Source organism: Halichoerus grypus, chromosome 5 (assembly GCF_964656455.1).
Source record: "Halichoerus grypus chromosome 5, mHalGry1.hap1.1, whole genome shotgun sequence".
NCBI classification, from domain to species: Eukaryota; Metazoa; Chordata; class Mammalia; order Carnivora; family Phocidae; genus Halichoerus; species Halichoerus grypus.
The window spans coordinates 142,225,500-142,252,064 of NC_135716.1; the positions used below are offsets into that span (position 1 = coordinate 142,225,500).

Genomic DNA, 26,565 nt, shown 5'->3' on the forward strand with positions numbered 1-26,565 from the left:
ATAAGTCCACTCCCAATCATTTTTTCCCATTCAAATAGTATTTATATTTGAGGACCTAGAGGAGATACTCATTTCTCTCCAGAAGTCACCCCTAAGATACTGGTGTGGATAAAATTTCAAATTTTTCTTCTCCCCTTGCTGATTGTTGTACCTCTTTCCCCTTTTTCTCACATCCTGTCATCATGTTTCATTGTATTTTCTGGGGTGAAGATAATATGTGTCATACTACTTTAGGTTGATGAAAAAGAGGATGTCATATTAAAGCAAAATTAAGGGAAGGAGAAGCTGATCACTTGGTTACCCTGATAACAGTCTATATTTTCTCTTTGCTATCCATGGGTTCATATGAGTGAGGTCAGATATCATTCTGTATACATTTGACTGCTCCAAATGTATCAGTGGAGAGAAAAGTCTTGATTCCAGTAGCCATAAATCAACATGGCTGGGAGGAGAAGGGGCTGGGAGGAAGGGGGTTGGGAGAATGGACTGACATGGCCCTTTATAAAAAAGAAAAATATGGATCATACAGCATAGGCTTAGACAAGTTTGATGCCTCCCTCTGCTTGCCTTTCCCAGGCATGTGTATCTTTCTCAGGCTTCTGGAGCCTCAGACTCTCTTAAACACCATACTTCATTATGTCTTAGTTGTTCGGCTCCATGTCTGTTTCTCTCGATTCCTCTCAAGATTGAGAGTTTCTCAAGGGCATTGTCGACTTGTCTTTCATGCCTTATAGGCTTAGCTTTTCAAGGAAGTCCACCTTTAGATTCTTGCTCCTTCTAGTTTATAATGCCTACCGCAGTTCCTTTGCAGTAGAGGGAAAAGTGTTCTGTTCCTTTAGTGAGCTATTTTGAATCTTTGAAAACAAAATAATGGCTTTTTGTTATAATTTTAAATGCTTCCTTTTGGGACATGTCCTTAGCTCCTTTTATTCCCAAACTGTGCCTTTCCTGCCCTGTTCTCTCCCTCTCTTCTTTTCCTTCCTTTTTTTTTTTTTTTTTTTGTTGTACTTCCAGTTTCGTCAACTCAAAGGAATTGCATGAAATCAACAACAACAAAAGGGCTCTCAACTTAAAGGTCTGTAGCGTGATTTTGCACAGTTGCTGCGATGTGCTTTATTCCCTCTCTCATGCATTGTTTCTGTGGAGGAGGGAGTATTTGGGGGAGCAGTCCGGAGGTAGACTTTGTTAGTTCCTTGCCCAATCCCCTGGTAACATAGGTATTTTACCTGGGTGATTGTTCTCTTCGTGGGTTGTCTGCAGCTGGTTTAAAATTACAGCTTAAAGATGGAAACTCTGCCAACCATTGGGTGTCAGGGGGGAAGAGTGTCTCTGGGCGCTGTCCCTGAACACACCCCAAAACTGCACCAGCCACACTGCGGGGTCGTAACAATGTGTTAACAGTAGACACTGTGTTGGTGAGTGTTTTGTCAGGAGACACATACCAGGTAGCTTAATAGGAAGAATTTAATACAGGAGGAGACTTCACAGGAAAGATTTCCCACAATCACACATGTGTCTGAAGAGCTGAGAGTGGGACGGAGTGGCAGCAGGGAGCTCCTTCTCGAGCTACAGGCACAAAGGGAAGGGGCACTGGTCCCGGAGCCCAGGAACTGGGGCCGCTGTAAACATAGCAGAGGCTGCACGGTGGGAGCAGGTCCCACAAGTGCTGGGCGGGATCCATCGAGGACACTGGGCCACTGCCCGGGATGCCGCCTTGGAGCAGAAAGAGACGGAGAGAGGGAGACAGATACCCTGGTTTCTCCTCCGCCTCTCCTGCCGGGCTTCCTCACTGAGTGACCCTAACCAGAAGTCAGTTGGCCAAGGAGCCTGGGAATGGGACTTGGGCTCAGCTTCCTGCCACACCCAGCGGACAGGGGAAGGGGCAGGGAGTGGATCACAGAGAAGCAGGCAAAGGACTAGTTCCGATGCCAGGAAACCTAGTCTCTTACATAAGTCTTTACTGACATTGCAGAGCTCGAGAATGTGAAGTGAAGCCCTGCTCCTCCTCTTAGCTGCCCTCCCACGCTGTCCCATGCCACCTCCCTTGCCGAATGGTGAGAGGGACCCCTGGCATTGAATCTCCATCTTGCCAGGGGGAGCTACGTCTGTGTCCAGTGCCCTGGTGAGTAGAACAGTTAACAGTAGGACCGTACAGTCCCTTTTCCATGGTTCCCAAATTTAGAAGACTCTGAAAAGTCCAAGTATTTTTATAATTCATTGAGTGGCAAGACCTGATCTGATCTGAACGGACACGAGACGAGACTACTTATAATCTCTATTGATCTCTCTGAGTGTGAACAGTCATACATATGGCTTGAGAGGTATTAATGAATTTGATTACGGGGGGGGGGGTTCACTCCAGACCCAGCTAGGGATAGTCCAAATACCTAAAAGGTAAGTGTATGACCTGGGACATGCTGCCTTTCTAAACTGCACAATAAAATCTGCATTCTGAACACATAGGTCCCAGGAATTTTGGATTGTGACTCTGTATTTCAATGTGACAGAGGGAGAAGGAGTGGAAGCGTGGCCCAGTCATAGACAGCAAACTGCATAGCCATTCTGGGATCACCAAATGCTAGAGCGGGGTTCCTTGGTAGCCTGGCCCAACAGCCCACGTGGTCCCTAGATGTGGAGACTTTGTTGAGGTTGGAGAGCTGGCTCACATGTCTCAGGGTCACCAAGGGCTTCATCGAGGAGCTGCTACCACTTATGTTCCCTTTGCAGTGCATGCTGCTTTAGGTCTGAAGCTTTGGCTGCCTCACACATTTAAGTACTCAACACGTAGATGGAATGAAGGAAGCCAGCAGGTGAATGAATATACAGGTAAATCTGCACTCCAGCTGTGGTCATCTTACATTTTTGTAGCATTTCATGTACACACATAACACAAACACACTCTCTCACGCAACAACCATTCAGGTATCTCTTGATCTTATCAGACAGACAGGGTGGGTGTCACCATCCCCATTTTACAGATGGTCAAACCAAGGTTTGAGTAATAACTAGGTCTGTGGCCGTGGGCAAGACCCTGAACTCTTGGAGCCTCCATTGGAAAATGAATTCTTATTCACACTTTTGTTCTAATTGTTCTGCCACAATTAGACACACAGGGAGAGAAGCAACACAATTAGAACAGTGCCTGGTGCGCATCGACAGTCCTTTCTTCCTCACCCCTCCGCCTTCAGACCAGGAAGGTAGATTGCACCAAGTCACACAGCTATTCCCTTTGAAAGGGCATTCTTCAATATCATGAAGAGAATTTAGTAGTTGAATGATGGCAGACCTCCTCTCTCTGTGCCTCTGCTTTTTTTTTTTTTTCCCCAGCTTTCAGAGGAGGGGCTTGACGAAATGCCACCCCGTGCAAATTTTCTCTTTCTCCCCTCAGAAATTGGGTCACGGTTGTCTGTGACCTTGGTGGCCCCTATTGTCTTCACAGATCGGGATCCGCACAGGTTGTTATTTTGTTTACTCCAAATCTGACTGGAGAGGAAACAACCAGGATCAAATACAATTTGCTGCAGAAAGCAACTTTATTTCTTGTCAGCACACATGGGACTTTGTTTATCATAATTCACTTTCCATGGGCATAATAAAATATTTTCTTTTTCTGAGTATTTTGCAAGATTAATAAGGCTGCATTCTTAGGGAAAGTTTATTGATCCATAACTTATAGAAAACTCCAGAGGAAGAAGATACGAGATATGTCTTGTAGGTAAAGACGTCAGGCATGTCAGTACCAGAATTGAATTATGCCTCCATTATTCAGCCAGCTCTCTTCCAGGTGTATTACAGGTTGCTGATACGATGGCAACTATGCCTTGGATATGATCTAAACCAGCAGTTGTTTCATTTTGTTTTTTAAATTGGGAGGGTGTGAAGAAGTAGGTGGCAGCACGTCGCATAATCCCGGTCCTTGGGATGCGGGTCCCTCCCACCCCTTTGGCGACACTGCAGCTATGTTAGACACAGAGGTGTGCATTTGGACCCCGGCGCCCTTGCCTAAAGCTGTGGGCACTGGGTCTCTGCTCTCTGGAGACGGTGTGCTGGTGGCAAGGATGATAGTAGTGAGGAGGGCGATGGTGAGGAGGAGGAGGAGGGTCGTTACCTCTGTGTCCATTACAAGGAGTAATGGTTTATGGGGAAGTACTTTGTGCTCTGTCCCTTCACTCATTTACTCAGTATTTATTGAGCCCCTGCAGGGTATTCGCACAGTGATGGGCTCCATGGATATGGCTGTAAAAGACATAGGCTTTTTTCTCAAGATTGAGGATTGGTCTGTGAAGCCCAAATGCACAGATGACGCCACGGTGGCTAAATACAACAAAAAAAAGTAGGATTAGCTGAAGGATGAATTTTGCCAGCATCTAAGCTAAGCAGTTTGACGGTGAGCTGGAGTTTGCTGACGGATCTTTCTTACAGTAAATATGTCCCAGGTACTGTGCTGGGTGAATGTGACAGCAGGTGTAGTCTACCCGGGAAGACTCAAATCGACAAATGCACGGAGGAGGCATGTTCTAGGTCAGGGGACCACGGTAAAGGTAGACATGGGCACCTCCATGTTTGCGGAGCCATGAGTGAGTTGGTATGAACGAATCATAAACAGCAGGGTGGTCAGAGCCAGGGAAAGGGAGGCCATGAAGGTAAGCAGGTGCTCCAGCTCATGGAGCACCTTGTTGCCATGTGAGCCTTGAGATGGTGGTGAAACAGCCTTTCCTTTGTGTGCCCTTCTGGGCAGGTCTCACCCTTCTCCTCTTACCCAGGGTGAACAAGCTGTCTAAGGAGAAATGTGGTTATATTTACTTAGGTGAAATGAGGATGTGTATGTGGCAGGTATGGTGGATTTTAATGGTCTCTCAGGGGCCTCCTGTGACCAGACCTGCAAGCTCAGGTGCCTACAAAGGCCGCGTAGTTGACATTGCTGAGTGGAACAGTCCAGGAGAGGCGTTGGGGGGCACTGGGTAAGCCACTGTTAAGCTCCAGCCAAGGGTTGCAATAAGAGAGTGCTGGACCAAAGCAGCCAGGTCTTCAGCTTTTTCAAGAAAAGCCAGAAATCTGGTATTTTTTTAAAAAAATATTTATTTATTTATTTGCCAGAGAGAGAGAGTGAGGGAGCACATGAGCAGGGCGAGCGGCAGGCAGAGGGAGAAGCAGACTCCCTGCTGAGCAAGGAGTCCGATGCAGAACTCGATCCCAGGACCTTGGGATCATGACCTGAGCCGAAGGCAGACGCTTAACTGACTGAGCCACCGGGGCAGCCCAAGAAATCTGTTTTTTAAATGTGAAATTCATCAGTTTAAAAATGTGGCACTAAATTAATTAAACAACAACAGGAAAAAAACAACATTTGTAGGCTAAAGATAACTGGCCCGTGGGCTGATTTTGACTCAGAAACCACCCATTGGTGGATTCTGGCCTATTCTTGATCATTATTATGTTATGACTACATAAATCTCTCTCAAATGGAAGTTCAGTAAATATACCAAGGGGTAAATTGGGCCATTTTTGGTAAGGGCAAGTTTCTGCAAGACAGTTGGATGGGGGAGATCAGTCCTCATTTTGTTTCCTCAGTCACCTTTTCTGTTGTTCCTGATCAAATGCTTCTGATACAGGGTAAAACCAGTGCCCGTGGTAATCTCAGTGTGTTCCTCGCTGTTTGCTGGGCAGCACTGAGGTTTGTGTGTGTCTGACTCCGCAGCTGCCTTGGTTAAGCCTGTTATGTCCTGCCACCAAGGCAAGTCCCCGCAGTGAGTCAAATGAGCGGGTTTAGGGTCTGTAAATGACAGCGTTCTGTGGCGTTCTCGTTTAGGGTTGAGCCTTGACTCCCAGCCTCTAAAATATGCACGTTTCAAACCAGAGTGAGAACATGAGCAACTTAGTAGTTACTGTGGAATTGAGTGAATGTCATAAATATTTATTTATCTTTTTCATAGCTGGCATAAAAATGTTAGGATATAAAAAAGTTGTTCACTATAAAAACAACAGAAAATTCATTGGCTATCCATCTCCTGAATGCGTGTGTCTCTTTGGGTTTTCATTAGCGTCTAGCAATATACTTTGAGAAATTAGATTTGAACAGAAGCCTCAGCAGAATATGAAAGCTCCTGGTGTTCATAATTAACCCGTTTTCAGCACGGATCCATTGCATACAGCAGCCTCCTTTCAACCATGTAGTGGCTGTAGTCGGGTTTAATGTATTTTTCTTTCAGAATGTTTTCTTTTTTTCCTTAAGAAATAATCCCTTGTTTATTGAATTTGGAAAACACACAAGAAATATGAAAGAAAAAACGTCACTTATAATATTTCTACCCAGAAGCAGTCTCTGTTAATGTTTTGAGTTACAGAGATAAACAGGCTAGAGATTAAGGTCAGATGAATATGGGTTTCTATCCAGGCTTCTTCTTTTATTTATTCTTGATAAGTCTTATTTTTCTCACCTGTGAAATAGAAATATGGATATTATCTCTTTTATCTGATATTTTCATGATTAAACCAGATAATGCATATGAAGCATGTAGCTCATTAGTTGGTGCACAGAATGCATTGAAAAATGAGCTATATGCTTATGTCTTCTATTCTTTTTGCTACAAACATTTAGCTTTGTGGAATTCATGTGGTCAATGCACTATTTTTTGTTAAAAAAAAAAAAAAGAACAACTCATCTTGTTCCCATCTCTTTAAGAAACACTCTCTACATATCCTTTTTTAACAGTTAGATTTCTTTACAGACCTGAATCTTCATTTAACTTTTCCCTTGCATGTTTAAGTTGTTGTTCATCCTTTTTTATTATAAATAATTATTTGATGAATATCTCTGTTCATCAATCTTTTGTGGCAGCTTGATTTTCTGGTTAGTATAGTGATTGCGTCTCACATCTGAAATGGGCAGGATTCCTGCCAGCATGCTCCATCGGGACTCTTGGCGGTGATGGATGGGAATGTTTTATATCTGCACTGTCCGATATAGTAGCCACTAGCCATGCATGGCTGCTGAGCATTTGAAATGCAGCTAGTGTGACCGAGAAACTGATTTTTTTTGAATTTTTAACATTATTTAGTTTTAGTTTGAATCACCCCGTGAGCTCGTGGCTGCCATATTGCGCAGCATGGGCTTATGCTGTTCTGGTTCAAAGAGTAGAGTGGACCTAGGCTCGGGTTTGTTTTTTAGACAGACCTATCTATGAAACATCTAGCTTTATCTTTTGGCCTTTTCTTTTAATTATCTGGTACAGATACTTAAATACTGGATTTTCCCTTTCTACGTGTACATTCTTTTTATTTTGACCAAGGGCTGGTAGAGGATACATCACGTGCCAGCTACCGTGGTAACTCAGAAGCTGAATTTTAAATTTTGCTGATGTGAGGACTGTTCAGGTTGTCAGTGACAAGAGCATAGCTTAGTATGACTTCAGTCTAAAGGGGAATTCCTTGGTTTGCGTATCAAGATCTAGGTGCAGTCTGGCTGCCGGCATGGTTAGAGCTGAGGGCTCTAACGTCCGCTTTGTGTTCTCCATGCCCTTGGCTTTGTTAGTGGGTTCTCCCAAAATAGTGGCAAAGACGGCCGCCAGTAATCTAGGCTTCCATCCTACTGGCCCAGCCCCTAGCAGAAGTAGAGAGGACTTCCCCCCCCCACAGATCCACAGAATGGCTTAGAACTGGCTCTTGGTGAACTAGTTCTCATTCCTGAGTCAGTCCCTGTGGGCACAGCTGGGGAAGCAGAATTCATGCCCATTGGTCAGCTCTGGGCCTAGGTGTGTACAGAGCTGAGGTGAGCTCCCCAGTAAACTACGTGGACTACCGCTGAGTTGGGAACCGTGTTAGGCAGGCACACGCTGCATTGTGGATGTGTGCTGCACCGTATCTTTGAAGAATCCTTGGTTCCCCTGGTTCTCTTCTTAGGAAAGCCAGTTTGTGGGGGAAGGGGGTGGATTTTTTTGTCCTGTGAATTGCTACCCATTGACTTGGCAGGCTTTTGTCATTTAATGGGACCATTCCCTTACCCCAAGGAGGGCCCAGTCTTCCAATGATGAAAGCATTGGGGTGTTTGGCTTGTGCCGGCCTCGCTCTGTTTGTAACAGTACGTTCACAAGCTAATTTCTCCTCTCTGGGAAGTATGGTAACTAGGCCCTAGAGAGTGAATGAGGTAAGTTAAGTAAATCGATGCGTCTATTGTGATTATTTTTTATTATGAATAAGGCAAAAGATATATTGCCTAAGCCCCTTCCTGCAAGTATCTGAATCAAAGCTGATGGGATTTACATGTCAGACTTCAGATAATCTAGGAATCTGGTGGAGAGTGGGTACTTCAGTCTCCAGCTGGTGTATTGCAGCAATATCTTGGGACTTACGGGTGTAATTAAACCATCCCTATTAGTAATTACAAAAAGGGACTCACTGCCCTTAAACGTGACTGTAACATATTAGATCTTCATAAAAGCATGAAGCTAGTTATTTCATCAGCAAAGTCCATGTAGAAAATATTTTATTAATGTTTCAATTTTCTGATTCAGCCCTTTGTGTAATAAAATATGGTGGCTCAAACAGTTTCCTTTTTACTGTTCTTGCTCAGCCTCGTAAGAGAGGCTGAAATCTTGTAGTACCATTTATGCCAATTTTCCTTTAAACTCTCCAGCATAAAGCGTATCAGCAAATTAATATTCCCCGACTATAAGATGAGATTGACCTCCTAGGTATAAGTTCATTTCTTGTCCTAACATCTACTGTACCGTGAAATTAGGGGTCTTATCTTTATCTGTCTATATATTTTTACTTCATTTTCGTTGTGGCAGGAGTGGTGGTGGGGAGCTCAATCCAGATACAGTGTCACCTTAATGTATTACCAGCTTTTACCTAGTCAGTCATTACAGTATAATGACGCAGGCAATGTCATGAACACAGCTCACTTTTCAGTGCTGTTTTATTTCAGACGGAATGACAGACAAGCTCTCCGTGTTTAGAAAGAACCCCAAACATGAAGCACAGTCTTGGTGAAATTCTGTGCTTACCTCTGCCGAGTCACCTGTGCTGAATTGAGTTACCTGCAGGCAGGTAAAAGAAAGGGAGCTCTGATAGGCTGTGTATCAGGGAGTCCTAGGACCTGGAACACATGGGGTCTCTTATCAGGTTAGAAGACCTATGTGTCCTTGAGCTACTTACTTGACTTCTCTGGACCTACCTTTTTTCGACTGAGAAAGAAGGGTCTGGATGAATGATCCCCAAGATCCCTGCCCACAGTAACCCTCTGATCTTTATGTACACTGATACTTTTTGTTCATCTATAGTAATACCTAATGACTAGTGTCTAGTACGCTGTTATACACATGCTCTCAGCTCTCTCTCAGTCTTCCTGGGTTCCCTCATCCTAGGCTCTGTCCTTCTCTGTTCTTACTATACTTTTCACCAATGATACTGTATATCAGAGTGGGCATTTTTATGTGTCTTATCTTCCCCCCTCCCCCCCCCGAGGCTGTGAGCTCCTTGAGGGCAAGTGCCTTTTCACACATATCTTTCCATATAGGAAAAGTATTTTGCAATGAGGCACTCGATTAGTATTTGGCAACTGTATGGATAAACTTTGCATTACATTTTAGAGATTGTGCAGGGAAACACAAAAATAAACACAGATACAAATATATCTGAAAGGGGACCCCTATATAGTTGTGGTGAAATTCCATAGGTCCTTAAACCATGTGAAGTAAATTCAGTGGTTTCTCAGGGAGATTTCATTTTAATGTATATGAAATGCCAAATTTTTGCAGTTGAGTGGAGAGGTAAATTATTTGGGGCCTATAATGGAATCCTTTTATACATTTCTGATTATTCAGCACCTTATGGTAGGGCCATGCTATGTGATTTCCTATCATGTCAGAATGTGGCCTTTTTGGTGGTATGGTCATTCCAGTGCTTTTAAGAAAGAAAAGAGAGCTTGTACCGTCCTCACTGGTGTTTTAATGTTTTGAGATTGTTTCTGCATGGGCTCTGGAAGAGCTAGTCTGCAAAGCCAGACAATGTGAATACATCTCCCCAAATCAATGAGAATTGTGCCGTCCTCTAGAAAATTAGGTTTGAGCCACATCAACGTCAGTGCTGGAGACTGAATAAATCCCATTTCGTGATTGCACTGTGTATGAATTGTGTAATGTGCCTAGATGGGCCCAAGCTATGATTGCTTCTCTTTCCTCAGCATTACTAAATGGTAATGCGGTGGATTCATGTGAGGAGAAGTGTCTCAAATAAACAGCCCAGGCTACATGAGATAATTTAGGGCTCGCACTTGGGAAGTCTCCTAAGTGGACCAGCGTAAGATGTTACTATTAACCAGAGACAATGGGGAAAACACTCTTGGTGACTTGTTTAAAAAAAAAAAAAAAAAGACAGATATTGGCTTGAAGTCCCTACATCATCTTGCTTCATACAGTGTCTTGTGTAAGTTTGTTGCATTGTGGAGAAAACCTCTAGCTTGGTACTTCCGGGGGCGGGGGGGTGGTGTTCATAGGCAGGTCCGGTGACCTTTTATAGCCTTTGTTCCTTTAGCCACTTGAAATAGTGCCTCCTGTGTGCCCCACCACCATTGTAGGTGCAGGGGTGGAGAGGTGGCAAGGGTGGGTCGGAGTGTCTAGATTGAAAGCCCACTAGTTTTTCATTCTCTCCACCTCAGGTGTTAAAAATTAACCTGAAAAATAAAGCCTCCAGTACTGATGCCCCGTTCCTTTCTTGCACAGACCTGCAGACACTTGGTAATGGTGTTTCAGATCTCCACCCGTTGATACTGGGAGGTGAGCCCTCCCGGGGATGAGCCCTTGCAGCTGTGAAACGCTAGCTCCATTTGAAGTTTGAAAGACATTTAATGATAATTCCAAAGGCCCTCTTATCTCCTAATCCATTGGAAACTACCTGTAATTTGAATTCAGTGACTGCTGGACATAGGCAGCCCCTCAGTCGGTGAGTACCCCAAGCACTGGGAAAGTAGGACAGGCAATATAATCTAGCACTGTCCATCATAGAGCAATGATCTTTTTCAGTTCAGCTCTGGCTCCCCATGTCTTATACTCGCTGGGTCTTCATTGCAAGGCGGAAACCCTGGAGTTCATTGAGTCCATTAGGTCTGTTCTGGCTCAAGCTGATGCCTTAAGTTTTCTGCCTTAAATGTGAATGATCAGTTTTCATGGGTAAGCAGCAATAAATTCAGTCCAAGCAGTGCAACTTACTAGCTGTGTGACCTTGGACAAATCATGTCACTTCCCTCAGCCTCACTGTCCGTATCCATAAAATGAGGGCTTGTTAGCTTTGATGTTCTAGGATATATAGATGGGATTCTGGCAGTGAGCACTGTGCTTGCAACACCAGTGAGCTGATGAGAAGCATTTGGGTACTCTGTACTCTACAGGTTCCTGGGATTCTCCGATCTGGCCTGCCTTCTCAAGCATATGCATAGTATTCAAGTAAATATGCCTGTCAGTGCCCTCATTTATTTTATAAAATGGTATAAGCCTAGACTCTCAGGTCTGAGTTACTATTAAAATTTTATTTAATTAGAGCAATCTCATTTTGAGATCAGGAAACTGTGCCATCCATCCATTCATCATGTTATTCTCTTATTCAATATTTATTAATATTAAGCACCAGGTGTATGCTTGGTGCTATGCATGGCGCTGAGGAAACCAAGCAGAATGAGATGCAGTCCCCATCCACAAACCTCCCCCCATCCTCCACAAAAGAGAAGCACCCGTGAACTACAAACCCGTCACTCTTCATTGCATTACCTTTCGGTTCTGTGTGGCTGGGATGATGTTGCTGGTGAGCCGGGGACCTCCACTTGAAAAGAAGGGGAAAAAAGTTCCTCGACTCTGTCTCCTACAACCGTTTTTAATCATTTCAAGCTGAAACTAGAGACTACATTCAAGGGCAGAATTGTGACAGCCTGTTTATCAACAGAAGCCCCACCAGGAGTCAGAGAGCATTTCTTCTGTGGAAGGACTTCAATATTGGACAAGCACACACTCAAAACCCAAACCCAACCTCTAAGTCAGTGTTCAAAGGAAATAAAAGGCCACATAGAAAATGAAAGCGAAGTGGGCACCCCGCGAGGAATGGGACAAAACCCAGGAAGTGCTGCAAGGCCTCTGTGTGGCCGGTCCCCAAGCGTAGGCCAGCACCTCCAGGGGTCTGACTGTGGCAGACAGGCTAGCAGTCTGCCCCAGACTTGTAAACATGGCGTGGTTTTGCTTTGGGTTTTCCCGTAGAAAAGAAATACCTTTTATTATAAACTCCCAAGTGAAAACACAGAAGTGAAATGAGCCACTTGCAGTCGAGGAAGAGGATTGTAAGAGGACAGTTAGTATCCGGACTATGACTCAGCAGAGTTTCCAGAAGGGAGAAAAATGTCCCCAAACAAACAAAAAATAATTCTGACACTTGCATCATTTAAAAACCCATTGCCTGCAGGTTTCTCTTATCTCCCTTGTCCCCAGCCCTGCCTGCTGAGCTCCTCCTCATTGGTCAAGGCTCCGGTCCGTTGCTCTCCCCTCTCTCAGCCCTTCCTCGATGGTCTCCATCAAATGGGTGGCTCTTGTCATCGTGCTCCACAGCACCAACACCAGGCCCCATGTTTGAGTTCTTCATATGCAGGTTGGTCTCTGGAAGACTCCAACAAGTGTCCCCCAGTACAGGGACTGTTGTCCTTCTCACTCTGCTTTTCCTTCCCCTGCCTCTGGGCCTTGCTCAAACACTCAACAATGTTGACTAATGGATGAATGAAAAGCCTTAAATATCTAGTATCTCTGGTGAACTTGGGTGATCACATGGAAGTCGTTCACGCTGTGAACAGTGTGCTGGGGTGGGGGGTGGTGGGAGAAAGTGGACAAAGTCTGCCTGCCTGATTGGCAGATGACACAGCGACCAGAAAGCCAAAATTAAAAACTGATCTTCACACATGAGAAGGGTTGAAGGAGTCAAACATGGTAAAATTTAAAAGGCCTAAATGCACACCATTGCACTTAAGTACAAAGCATTAATATCAAAGCAAAATAGGTTGTGGTGAATATCTGCCCATTTTTATGAAGGAGATGGGGGAGGGGGTCAATTTAAGTTCATATGAGTCCCCAGGAAGGCACTCAAGATGTCTGTTCTGCCTTGGGGTGGATTAACTGAAGAATTTAGTAGCTAAAGAAGTTGATCTTGGATTCTCCTCTCTGCTCTCTGGAGGACGCGTCGGAAGTTCAAGTATGTGAGGACACGCCTGTCATGCCAGGCATCGATGACGTGGCTTTGGGTAGACTCTATAAATGTCAGTGGCATGGGGACCGATCAGACTAGAGAGTGTCTGGAGGAAGAATGCGGAGTGGTCAAGAAAGAAAGAAAGAAAAGAAAAAAACAATTGTCCTTCAAAGAATAAGGAAAGTAACAGAAGCAACCCGAGATATTTCTACTTTGGGACACGTGTTTGTTGGCAGGGATGGGTGTGTGGGGGAAGTGTGGAGCATAATCACCATCTTCAAACATTTTAAAAACTGCCATGTGGAGTGGGAATTAGAATTCTTCTGTTTGTCATCAAACGAGATGAGGTTAGAAAAAGCAAGTTTTGGCCCAAGGAATGTCTAAGTGTGAAATGGCTTGTATGAGATAAGGCGCTCCCTTTCCCATTTCATAGGCGCAAAAACTTGAGGGAAAAGGGTACTGTAGAGGGTGGCCATGTTGGATTGGGGGATTGGGTACAATGATTTTTAAGGATCCTTCTGATTGTAACATTTTATGATTTCTATTGAATACGTAGTTCCTTTTTGACCCCAGAAAAAGATGTAGTATATGAATATAAGATGACTACTTCTTATTATATTGCTTAAAGCATGTTTATTTACATTAGCTCAAGTGAACCTTATAAGGTACACACATACGGAGGAAACATTGTTATTGTCATTCTGAAGATAAAAAACCTACAGACTTGTTATGGACAAATGACTTATTCAATGTCATTGGAAGAGCTGGGTCCTTAACTTACTGACAAGCGTTTACAGTCTGGTTCTCTGTGAGTAGTTAGAGCATTCCTAAGAGGTAGATTCTAATCTAGGTCCCATTTTATAGATGAGGAAACCAAGGTATAGAGCACAAGTCAGGGTCACGTACCTGTGAAGTGGCAGAACCAGTGTTTGAAGCAGACAGTGTGATTTCAAAGCTCATATTTTTAATCTCTCTGCATTTCTATAATTAGCATAATATCTCTGCTGATGAATTGTTAAAATTGTAAAGTGAAAGAGCAAACAACAATTTGTTTTGCCATTCAAATGATCAGAATACAAAATTAACAACTAAAAGTGTTTTTTTTTCCCTCCAAAAAACCTGGAATCTGTATCAAAGGTTAGCAAAAAAAGTTGGGAAAAAAAAAAGGCACACCTTCCCAAAGGACTGCAGAAATTTGGCCCCTCACACTTGAAAGTGGTTCATGATGCAGTTAGACTCACTTACCTGGCTTGTTCAGCATGGAGATGCTCGGTTAAATGGATTTTTCTAAAACCTGCATCTCATGTTTTGAGCATCCAAACTTCTTGTGTGCTTCAGTGGACAGCAGATAGGGCAAGGGCAACACACCGTGGTGGCTCAGAGTGAGCAGGCTCTATGTTCTGAATAACCCAGACTTCACACTGCTTCTGTTCTTGCTTTGCCTTTGCCTAGCCACCTGCTAGCTTATTAAAATGCTTCAGGTGGTTTGGCCCTCCAAGAAATGCCCCTAGCCTGCTGTGTTCCTTTAGCTTGTGCTCTATTTTCCCACATTTCTTGCTTTCTCTTCCTTTTTCTACTGTCCACTCCCCAAAAGACAGCTTTCCTCGAACCCACTGGGATCTTTTGGCTCATTGGTTAGTAACATAAGGTAAAACTGGAGGTTGAGAACGGATACTTGGTGTTTCTGTAAAACTGAGTCAGGTAGCCCTCGTACTTAAGAAAGGAATGCTGTAGATCTATGTAGTCTCCAATATGGTAGCCATGGGATCCCTGTGGCAATTTACATTTCAGCTAATTAAAAGAAAAGAAAACACCCGGTTTCTCCATCATACCAGCCACATTCCAAGTGCTCAGTAGTCTCGTGTGGCTGGTGGCTGTGCTAGGAGAGCTGGTGGTTAGCACAGATAGAGATCATTTCCATCATTACCGAAGGTCCTTTTGGCACTCATTGTTCAAGTGCCTGTGGTATTGAGACCTGAGTATAAATTGAAGTGGACAGACATGGATTCACTGCTGGTTATTTTGTAGCTGGGAAAGGTACTTTCTGGCCCCCAGTTTCCCCATCTGCAAAATGGAAATAGTAAATAATTACGTCACAGGGTTGTTCTGAAGATTAATTTCAGTGTCTTATAAAGCAGCTCTTGGTTTGCAGTCCTGGCTCCAGGGAAATTCATTTCTGGAAGTTACTTGTTGTATGTGACATCCAGTCTGATAGCTTAGAGCCAGTTTGTGAGGCTGAGGTTTGCAAAGCCTGCTCCCACAGAAATTGTCCCCCTTGGTACTGCATCATCATGTAGGATTTAGCATGCATAATAGTTATTATTTGCTCCTTGGATGGGCAGAATGGCAAAAATAACCAATTTTTTAGGAGTAAATGCTTTTTAAGAGAGTATGTAAAGAAGTTCACATCTATTAGGAAACTTTTTTGCAATCTATTTTTTTTAAAGCTTTTATTTCTTTGAGAACGCACAAGCAGGGAGAGCGGTAGGCAGAGGGAGAAGCAGACTCCCCGCTGAGCAGGGAGCCCAATGCAGGACTCGATCCCAGGACCCTGGGATCATGACCTGAGCCAAAGGGAGACGCTTAACTGGCTGAGCCACCCAGGCACCCCACTTTTTATAATCTAAAGACCACATTTCCCAAGCTACCTTCCAAGGAAGATTAGACCCATAATGGCTTTCTTTCATCAAGTTAGGTTGGGGAAACCCTGCATTTCCTACTTCCATTGAATATCCTCTTGGAGATTCATAATGTGCAGGTTAAAGGCTCTGAGAAGTCCTGCTGGAAAGCAGTTATGTTTAACATTTTTTAACTCATTGTTTTGAGCTTTTATGGATGTGGCACTCCTCCCTATTATAGAACACTTATTAGTGTTTACAGAAACCATTTTAAAACATACTGCTCTAAGGGCATTGTCAACCACTGTTTTCCAGAGGCATCTGTAGGAAGGCTCCTTGAAAATCATTTCCTTCTGCACTAACCCCTAATTCTAACATAACAAAAGGGATGTGGTACATACAGCTTAGTCTCTTTTGTAGTTCCTTAAGGAAAGGATAAATCTGAAGCTAGTTCGGGACCTGAAAGTAACCTACTTTGTCAAGGTTTATGGTTCAGTAAACAGCAATTGAGATCTCTCCTATTTCAGACAACCACAAAGGCTCTGTTTGTACTTGGAGACTAGAGGCTAATGGAACAATGTTTTCATTGGATGGCCAGCAGTTTTTGAAGCCCTCTGTCTTCAGCAGTGTGTCTTTGCAACATCGTGCCCAGCAGGTCTTCGAAAAAAAGGGGGATGTAATTCAACCAGCGTTAGCAAAGTGATTGCTTTGAATAAAGCTTTACCTGCATTGGCTCTAATAACATGGTAAGGTCTAAGAGAGTGGTCTCAACATTTCTCTCTCCCTGCGCAACATGATAAAGCCTGACAGATACACCTGCTCATACACGCAAATCACAAGGTGGTGGGACGCTGAGAACTTCCGTCTAAACTAATGGCCAAAGCAGGGAAGGATAATGAGCAAATTCTTGAATCGAGTTTCTGGATTGTAGATACATGTGCATATCTGTCTGCATGGATGTCATCTCTCTCTCTCCATTTCAGTCATCTATCTCAGGGGCCAGCAAAGAAAGGAACCAGATAATAAATATTTGTGGCCTGGCAGGCCGTTTGGTCTCTACCGCAGCGACTCAGCTCTGGTGTTGTAGCTCAAAAGCAGGCAGATACAATACAGAAATGACCGTGTTCCGGTAAAACTTACTAAACAGGCGGTGGATCATGTTTGGCCCACGGGCCTGAGTCTGCTCACCCCTCGTCTATCTCTTTGGTAACCAGTATAAGCACCAGTTTTGGGCAGTTCCTGAAATGCTTGCCTGAAACAGATTGTGTGTGTGTGTGTGTGTGTGTGTGTGTGTGTGTGTGTGTATTCATCTACCTTTAAAAATACTGTTGAATGCATGGCTAGATGCATGCTTCAGACAATCTTCTATAAAGTTATTTTTATCAGCAAGTGTCAAGACTCCAGTGTCATGTACACCTTACATCTCTCTTTGTTTCCCACAACATCTCTTTGCACATAGTATATGTTTAGTAAATGTCGGTTGTTAGGTAAATAAATGAACTATGAAACACATAGGACTCATGCTCTTAGAGATTCAAATATAACTACGTCTGCGGAAGCATTGATTAATTGATATTTTTAGTTTGCCTTCCAGGTGCCAAGCAGGGAGCTAGATCTGGAAGATATGGCAGCTAGCAACATGACTTGGCAGCTCTTCGTGGTGCTCTTACATATGATAGCTTCTATAATAAACACTTGTGAGTTAGCATACTCGTTAGTGTCACAGCCTTCCAGAAAATTCTATCATGAAGACGTAGCAGATGCTTCTGTGGCAGCCTCTTCTTTGTCCATACCTCTGAGTGTACTTTGTGTCCCTCTTGCCTCTTAGAGTGTCCCCAGTGCCAAGCATAGTGCTGGGCTATTAAATACTTGTGAATGAATGAATATTCCTGGAACCGTAACATGGAGCTAGTGTGTTATTCTGGAATGAGCTTTTGTTGTGGGCAGGGCAGCTGGGTTCAAGTGGCAGCTCTGTGCACAGGCTGGCTGTGGTATGGATCAGTTTGGCTTCTCCTGGACAGCTGAAGAAAAAGCATGGTCACTGGGAACAAGGTTGAAAGCCTTCAACTATTTATGACAGATGACCCGGTTGGGAGCATGCCAACGAGATGGCCGTGGTAGCCATAGGGTGTGCAGATTTAGAAAGAAACACAGCCACTGCTGGAGGAGGAAAGTTGGGAATTTGGATACCCCCAAAGTAGATTTCCTCCATGCCATCAGCTGGGACAATAAGTAAGGTTAAGGTTTGTAACAAAAGTTGAGAGAAGAGAGAAATAGCAAAAAGAAAAAAAACCAAAAACCCAAGATAAACATGATGAAATCGTGACAGGCTGACAAAATGAACTGAAAAGGATCAAAGCTGGCTTTCTTTCGGTTTCTCCTTGTCTCAATATGGGAGAAAGCTGAAATCGTTTCTGCAGGTCCCTTCCAAAGGGAAGATTTGAGAGCAGCAGTAACTTTATACAGGATGAGAAAAAGGTTACATGCCAGGGCTCTGATTATTCACAGCCCTGGGATGAAGTCAGGGCGCCTGCCTACAGTATTTTGCACTCACGAATTAAGGAGCTCTGGGTGATCTTCGTATCAGGAGACTAATCGTGGTTATTTTGGTGCCTGACTAGAGCTGATAGAATTGAAATGAGTACCTTTTGCAAAATATTTTTAGAGGCATTGTCTCACTTATGCTTTTGAGGATCCCTATGAGGGTAGGTGTTAATATCTCCATTACAGGCAGAAATTGAGGCCCAAGTTAAATGATTTGCCTAAGGCCACACAGCTAATGAGCAAGAGAGAGAGAGGCTGAATCCCATCACGTCTTCTGATTCAAGCTCCATATCCTTTTCACCACGATGGGCTTCAGGAGGAATGTTATGGTCTGTTTAAGAGGCCAAACCTTCATCGTCTGTAATAAGACCACGAGCATGTGAGATACTGACTTTTTAAAGAAAATTTGGTGTGTGTGAAGAGTACCACAGCAGACCACCCAGCAGTATTGGTGTCAAAGTTAGCAGCATTGGTTTTGGGGTTTGCACTCTGGCCCTCTACTAAAAGGTCTATGGCTTTGAGCAAATTAATTAACACGTTTGCTTCCTCATCATTTACTGAGGCATCCGTGAGTTAACATATGTAAAGAACTCTTCCCTCTTCTGGAATATGGCATATTCGCTATTCTTATTGTTACTATGATGCTGGTTTATATTAGGGCATCTGGGTATCCAAATGACTTTGTCAAGGGAAGTGTAGGGCTTCTTACCCACCACACATTTCATTTGGGAGGAACAATTTCATTATAATTGATAGAGGGATATCTTTTAGTCAAGAAGTTTTCTGAGTATAGACTCTGCAGTTGCTTGCTCCTCCCCTCTTTCCTTTCTCCCTTCCTCCCTTCCTTCCACCCCCGTCCTTCATTTTTTGTTGTTGTTGTTGAGGCTAGAAGGATAAGAGGATCAAAGAAAAAGGATAGTAAGAGTTTATCATACATGTAATGAGGTAGGAGTGGCATTCCCCACAGAAGAATACCCAGTTAGAGACTCAGCAGCATGAACTACCGTGGTGTTTCCTACCGTAGGTGCACCCACGTGGGTGCAAAGTGCTCCTGTGTTACTGTCCTCTAGTGGGCTGGGGTGCTGGTGAGTGGAGGGATTTGAGCTGGTAGTGGTAGGCAGGGCCCAGATGAGGGAATGCCTTGTGTTCCATACTGGAGAGTTTCGCCTTTATGTTGAAAGTCAACGGGGAGCCATTGGAGCCTTAGAAGCTGGGGAATTCATTGATCGATTTGCTTTTTGGAATCAGTCTAGTGTAGGGGGTGTGACGGGCAGATGGAAATTGACAAGAAAGAAGGCAGGGATGTGGGTTAGGGGATTAGGAGAGAAATCATTAGGACCAGAGCCAAGGCAGCGACAACAGGAATGTGAAGAGAGGTGGTGTGTTTGGGGGTACATAAAACAAGGCTCCAGCCATGTCTCTGTGCAGCAGGACGGAGGGTTGACACGTGAATTGATAGTTACCCTGGTGGTGTGAAAGAGAATGTCTTTGAACGTTTTTCCAAAAGAACGACATAAAAAGGAGACAAGCACAGCTGGAACAACTTCAAGGACCCCAAATAAAAAAAAAAGCAATACAGATCCCCGGGCACGTTTTGAAATCATGCTGTTGAGGCTCCCGAGTGGGGAAGAGAAGGAGAAGTTTGTGAGAGGGAGCTGTATTCGGTGAAGATGAGAGATTTGGGGTCATGGAGAAGGGATGTGCTAAAGTAATGAGGGATAAAGAAGAAGAAAGAGAAAAATCTGACGAAGAAACCCAGAAGGGGAAATGAGCTGTGAGAGTAGGAAGCGGAGCTCACCCCCAAAAGGGCTGCCTTTGTCTGAAGTGCAGAGGCTTCAGGGAAAGAAAAGGGAGGGAGGAGGAGCTTTCGGAAAAAGAGGTGGAAGCAGAAAAGAAAGTGGATGGAGATAACAGGCCAACCATAGGTGGGACACCAATTGCAGAAGGTGGAGAGAGACAGGCGACGGGAGGGAGCATTGAGCTGGGCAGAAAGCTGGCTCACGAAGGCAGCCAGCCACAGAAGAAGGGGGTACAAAGGAGCCTTGAGGAGTTCAATGAGATCACTTCAATATGGGACAGAACGGCCCACACAAGGACAGGGAAGCACAAATAGCATGAAATGCCAAAGGCCTGCCGGGCTCTGGCAGAGGGGAAGCCAGTTATAATTTTAGCACAAGGAACAAGGCTGTCTGGGATGATGGAAATGTTCGGGGTGAATAGGGACTGCAGGTCTGGTCAATAGCAGCAGAATCCTATAAGGACTGCGTAGTTGTTTAACAGACGTCGGGTGGATGTGTGAAAGGAAATCTTTGTGGAAAGATATATGATCTCAAGTTGTATTTGTTTGGGAGGGGAAATAATCACATTTACGAATGCACATGTCCCACGAGGAGAAATGTGTCGGGGAGAATGTCTGCAAGGATACAAGGCGAGGCCTTAACTGCATGAGGGAGAAGGGGGGCGGGTGCTGGGAGGGGGTTCCAGCAGCTCATGAATATGCCGCCAGAGGAGAGGAAGGAAAACTGCAGCATCGGTTTAGAATCTGTGTATGACTTGAGAAGGACAGGGGCGAATGGAGCAGAGAGATCCTGGGCTTAGTGGCGGACACCTAATTTCAAATCTGTTTTTTTTTTTTTAAAGATTTTATTTATTCATGAAAGAGAGAGAGAGAGAGGTAGAGGGAGGAGCAGGCTCCCCAAGGAGCAGGGAGCCTGATGCAAGGCTCCATCCCAGGACCCCGGGATCATGATCTGAGCCGAAGGCAGACGCTTAACGACTGAGCCACCCAGGTGCCCCTCAAATCTGTTTCTTGATTGTCTGGTAGAATGACCTGGTGTCAGGAATTTGACCTCTGACCCTTAGTTTTCCTCAAAGGTTTAGTGTTTCTAGGGTGATTAGAAGAGGGATGACTTGTGTGTGTGTGTGTGTGTGTGTGTGTGTGTGTGTGTGTGTGTGTGGCAGAGGACAATGTGATTTCGCAGTAGTACATTTTATCGCTAAATGCAGAAGTTACGAAGTTCAAAGGTCAAAGATGGAATACTGGGAATTTCCTTGTGCATTTTATTTTATTTTTTAAAGATTTTATTTATTTGAGGGAGATTGAGAGCACGAGAGCGAGAGCACAAACGGGGAGCGGGAGAGGGAGAAGCAGGCTCTCTGCAGAGCAGGGAGCCCGACACAGAACTCGATCGAGCCCAGGACCCTGGGTTTACAACCTGAGCCGAAGGCAGACGCTTACCCGACTGAGCCACCCCGGCGCCCTCCTTGTACATTTTAGGTAAGACAGAATTCTGACACTACTGCTAACACAAGCCTCCCCGGCTGCTCCTTCTCGCTGCCATCCTGGAAGCAGTACCTTTTCCCCGGCCTCAAGCTGCTGCTTTCCACCTGGCATCTTGTCCTCCTAATGATCTACAGGTGGGTGGTATTGCTTGGAGAGGATGAGTGACTTGCCCGAGTCTCTTAACTACAAAGTGAAGGAGCCAGAGTCAAACTTTTGGCCAATCCAACGCCTTACTCTGGGCCTCAACGTGGGGGAAAATGTGGAGAGCTGGATAATACCTTAGGAAGTAGACTTAGACTGATCCTGCTGATTCCATGATCCCTGGATCCCTGTGACTAGGCTCCAGGTGCCTCCCTGCCCCTACCTGCCCCTCCCAGCCCCCAGGCCAGGCCCATGGGAAATTGCGTTTGGCCTCTTGGAGCAATACAGCCAGAAGGCAGCCCATACAGGTGCTCCTGAAGGAAGAGAAAGCAGGATCCTCTACAGCTCAGTTCTGCCTGAGCTTCAGCTTCTAGGAGGTAAAAAGGGACACCACTAGTGGACAGTTTTTGGTTTCCCCTCTTCATTTGAGAACTCTGGTGTGAAGATCGTGCTCGGCTATGAAACAAAAAAAAAAAAGAGAGAAAAATGCAGATTTAAAAAGAGAAGGTGAAGAGGGATGAGGCAGCCGTGTGAGAGAGGGGAAGGAACACTCTTGCAGGAGCAGGTCCCAACTGAATGCAGCGACCTCTGGCCACTCATGGGGTCTTTGAAGGCTCATGTTGTTCACCTGTAGAGCGAAGTTGTCGATCCATTCACTGGTCGCTGGGGTCCTTTCCAGGTCTCAGAGGCTCTGTGGCCAGGTAGTGAGTATAGCACCCAAATCCCTTCCTTTCAGTCTCTGCCTCTTTGTCACCAGTTTTCCGGAGCTGTCCTTAGCTGTCTGTAGACTCTAGTAAAGCCAATATGAATTCTGTCCCATCCTCCATATGGAGATAAACTGGAGAGGCCCCTTCTTTCAGGGGGCCGAAGTGGTGGAGAGTAAACACATTGACATTGTTGTCCTGTGGTATAATTACTACGTCTATCTGACTTGGGAGCTTTTGGAGTGGTGAGGACCATGCTTTATTTATCTTTCAATCTCCAGGGTCTTGAATAGTGCCCTTTACTTGTCTGGTGAAAGAATGAATAAATGGATGAATACCATTCATACCATTTACGAAGTGCTTTCTACTGGCTAAGTGAGCACTCGACATCCATTACCTCATGGAAGCCAACCAAGGACTCAGTGAGATAGGAGCTCCTTGCTCCCATGTTATAGTGTGTTTCCAGACACTGGCCTGCTCAATCACTCCCCCAAGGCACCATAGCTCGGGAGGGGGGCACAGACACACTTGGGATCAAAACCTTGGCTGCTGTGAACTCTGTCACCCGCACTCTGAACTCACTGGAACGTGAATCTCTCAAGAGGTGGCCAAGGATGCATTCAGACCTTCCCAAGGGAAGTGATCAGTGAACCATCCATTCCTTTGGAAGCAAAGTGAAATCAGCAGTGAAGTGAAGCACCATTTGGTAGTCTCCGTGGCACCTGTCCATTTTGGGGACAACATTAATGGAAAACACTGCCAGATGGCTACAGTTAATTTGCACTTGGTTCTAACCCAGTAACTTTCTAGCCCCTTCTCTTTCTAGTCCCCTGCTTGCAAGCCTGAATTCCACCCTCACTGAGATGGTTACTCTTTTCTCTGAGTGCTTCGTGCTGTCTCTCGCTTCTGGATTCCGTACCTCCAGAAACGTAATTAACAGGTCTTGGTCTCTGACTCCTCAACGTGACTGAGTCTCCTTGAAGGCAGGGGCTCCATCTAATTTTACCTCCATGCCGCTGAGACCTGGCCAAGGGCTAGCCCATGCTGGTTGCTAAGTAAATGTTTGCTGAGTAGATGCATTATAGATGATCCAAAATGTGATTTTCTAATGCCCCGAACCTGCACAGAGAAATGAGCGGATGAAGCTGTTTCTGCCACACATCATGTATTATACAGACTGAGCCATGCCTCTGACAGTGAGGTTTTCTGAAATACCGAAGAACTAAAAGGACCTAACCCAAATCCAAAGAAGAATTTTACGTGGAACATCTAGACTCAAGACTGTCTCTTTTCTCCCTTTTCAAAACACAAATTTCATTTGTGTTGATTCCCGATGTGTGAATAATGGTTAATCCATCACATCAGTTCTTCATAGGTTAGTGGGAGTCCACAGTGGCTACAGCCACCTTGAGAAATGGTGTCCCGTCACTGCTGCTGACCCTGGGCAGACATCCCATTTTCTGTGCTGTTCCTCATGGAAGATCTCGGCAGGGGTGTACATGTTTTTGTATAACCCCTCACTTCTCAAAGGGCAGGGCATAGCATGAGGGCAGTGCTTACGTTGCTAACATGCTTTATAAACATCCCAAACATACATCCTTCCTGGTCTTACATTAGTATTTTTTTTAACTAAAAATTTAATTATGAGAAAATACACCTACCATAAAAGTTACCACATTAAGTATTTTTAAGTGTTGAGTGTATTCACATTGTTGTGCAACCAATCTCTAGAAGTTTTTCTCTTGCAAAAAAACTCTATGCCCATGAAATACCTCCCCATTTCTCACTCCCCGTTATTGGCAACCACTGTGAACCATCCATTCCTTTGGAAGCAAAGTGAAATTAGCAGTGAAGTGTCCTGTGTTTTGATGACTCTGACTATTCTCGATGGCCTCGTATAAATGGAATCATACAGTATTTGTTTTTTTGGGGACTGACTGATTTCATTTTAGCCTATGCCCTCAAGTTTCATCCATGGTGTAACAGAGGTCATAATTTAAAATTCTTTTGAGACTGAATGATACACCATTGTATGCATACACTGCATTTGCTTATCTATTCATCTGTTGGACATTGGGTTGCTTCTACCTCATATGTTTGCTGTCTATTTGTATGTCTTCTTTGGAGAAATGTCTTTTCAAATCCTTTGCCCATTTTTAATTGGGTTGTTTTCTGTTGTTGAGTTATAAGAGTTCTTTATCTATCCTGGATATTACACCCCTTTATCAGATACATGATTTGCAAATATTTTCTCCCATACCTTTTTACCCTGTGATGGGTACCCTTTGATTCACAGGATAGGATACCCTTTGATTCACAAAAGTTTTCAATTTTGATATTGACTAATTTATTTTTACTTTTGTTGCCGGTGCTTTAGGCGTCATGTCCAAGAAACCATTGGCAAATCCAATGTCATGAAGTTTTCTCTCTGTCTTGTCTTCTGAGAGTTTTATAGTTTTAGGTTTTACATTTAGGTCTTTGCTCCATTTTGAGGTTATTTTTTATATGATAGAAGATAATGGTCCAACTTCATTCTTTTGAGTGTGGATATCCAGTTTTCCTAACACCATTTGTCAAAGAGACTGTCTTTTCCCCATTCAGTGGTCTTGACACTCTTATCTCAAATCATTTGGCCTTCTACACAAGAGTTTATTTTTGGGCTTTCTGTTGTTTTTGGTCTGTAGGTTTATCTTTACGCCAGTCCCACACTATTTGGATAGTTATACTTCCGGATCTTTATTCTCCAAATAACGTGAGGTTCCAGGTACATGTGCCAGTGAAGCCATGAACACTTTGAGGTTCAAGGGTGGGACAAGGGCATCTCCGGGTCTCCTGGCTGGTAATTTACAGAGCTGGGCCTTTGCACTTCACTATGCTACAAAGCCTGTTGCATCCTGGGCCAAGATACTCCACCGTAAGGATTAGAGGACCAAACTTGAATAGGCTTTCTTCAGAGAAGAATCATTGATGTTGGAAGGGAAAAAAGAACTAGTATGTGCTAGGACCTCTAAATACATTTTTGACAATTAATGACTTTATAATTGTTCAATAACTGCAACTCTTTCATAACCTTAATTCCATGTATTCCTCCCTCTGACCAGCAGCTCACTCTCTCTAATATATGTTAGTCAATACTACAGTCTCTAATGCTCTAGTACATCTTTAATACTACCGTCTGCCCCCCAACTCTGGTACTCTTTTCCCCCTCCACCTTCCTCTACTCATATTTTTTCCATAACACTCCTAACCTCAGACAGACAGAATACTGACTTCTTTTTTAATGTTTCTTGTTTATTGTCTGCTCCTGCCCACTCGAATGTTTACTCCCTGAAGCAGGGATTTTCCTTTTGTTCGCTGATGTATACAGTATGTGTTTGTGGTAGGCAGCATAATGACCCCCAGAGGTTCCCGTGCCTTAATTCTCAGAACCTATGGATCTGTTACCTTCTGTGGCAAAAGAGACTCTGCAGATAGGATTGAGGTTAAGGACCCTGAGATGCGGAATTGTCCTAGATTATCAAGGTGGGCTCAGTCTAATCACACAAGTCCTTAAAAGCTGAGACGCTTTCTAAGGCTGCAGAGAGCCAGAGGGATGGCACCAAGAGAAGGACCTAGCCTGCACGTTGCTGGCTTTGCAGGCATCAGAAGGGGCCACGGACAAGGAATCCGTCCATGGCTTCTAGAAGCTGGAAAAGGCAAGAAAACGGATTCTTCTCTAGAAGCTCCAGAAAGGAAGACAACCCTCTTAACAGTTGATTTTTTTTTTTTTTTTAAGATTTTATTTATTTATTTGACAGAGAGATAGAGAGAGAGAACAAGCAGGCAGAGAGGCAGGCAGAGGGAGAGGGAGAAGCAGGCTCCCCGGCGAGCAGGGAGCCCGATGCGGGGCTCGATCCCAGAACCCTGGGATCATGACCTGAGCTGAAGGCAGCCGCTTAACCAACTGAGCCACCCAGGCGCCCCTTAACAGTTGATTTTAACTCAGTGAGAACTTTGTGGGGCCTCGACAGCACTGATAATACATTTGTGTTGTTTTAAGTCACTAAATTTTGGTAATTTG

General features: G+C 44.3%; 1 protein-coding gene across 9 annotated transcripts in view; it reads left to right on the forward strand.

Annotated features, from left to right (window-relative positions):
* The window catches only part of DAB1 (DAB adaptor protein 1), a 1,108,242-nt gene that overhangs the window by 724,831 nt on the left and 356,846 nt on the right, over positions 1-26,565 (forward strand). The window contains exon 2 of one of the 9 annotated variants that reach the window (XM_078073088.1): positions 1,973-2,122. The exons of the other annotated variants lie outside the window; for them this stretch is intronic. The gene's annotated coding sequence lies outside the window, so the exon portion shown is untranslated. The remainder of the gene's footprint in view (positions 1-1,972; positions 2,123-26,565) is intronic. 9 annotated transcript variants of the gene reach the window in all.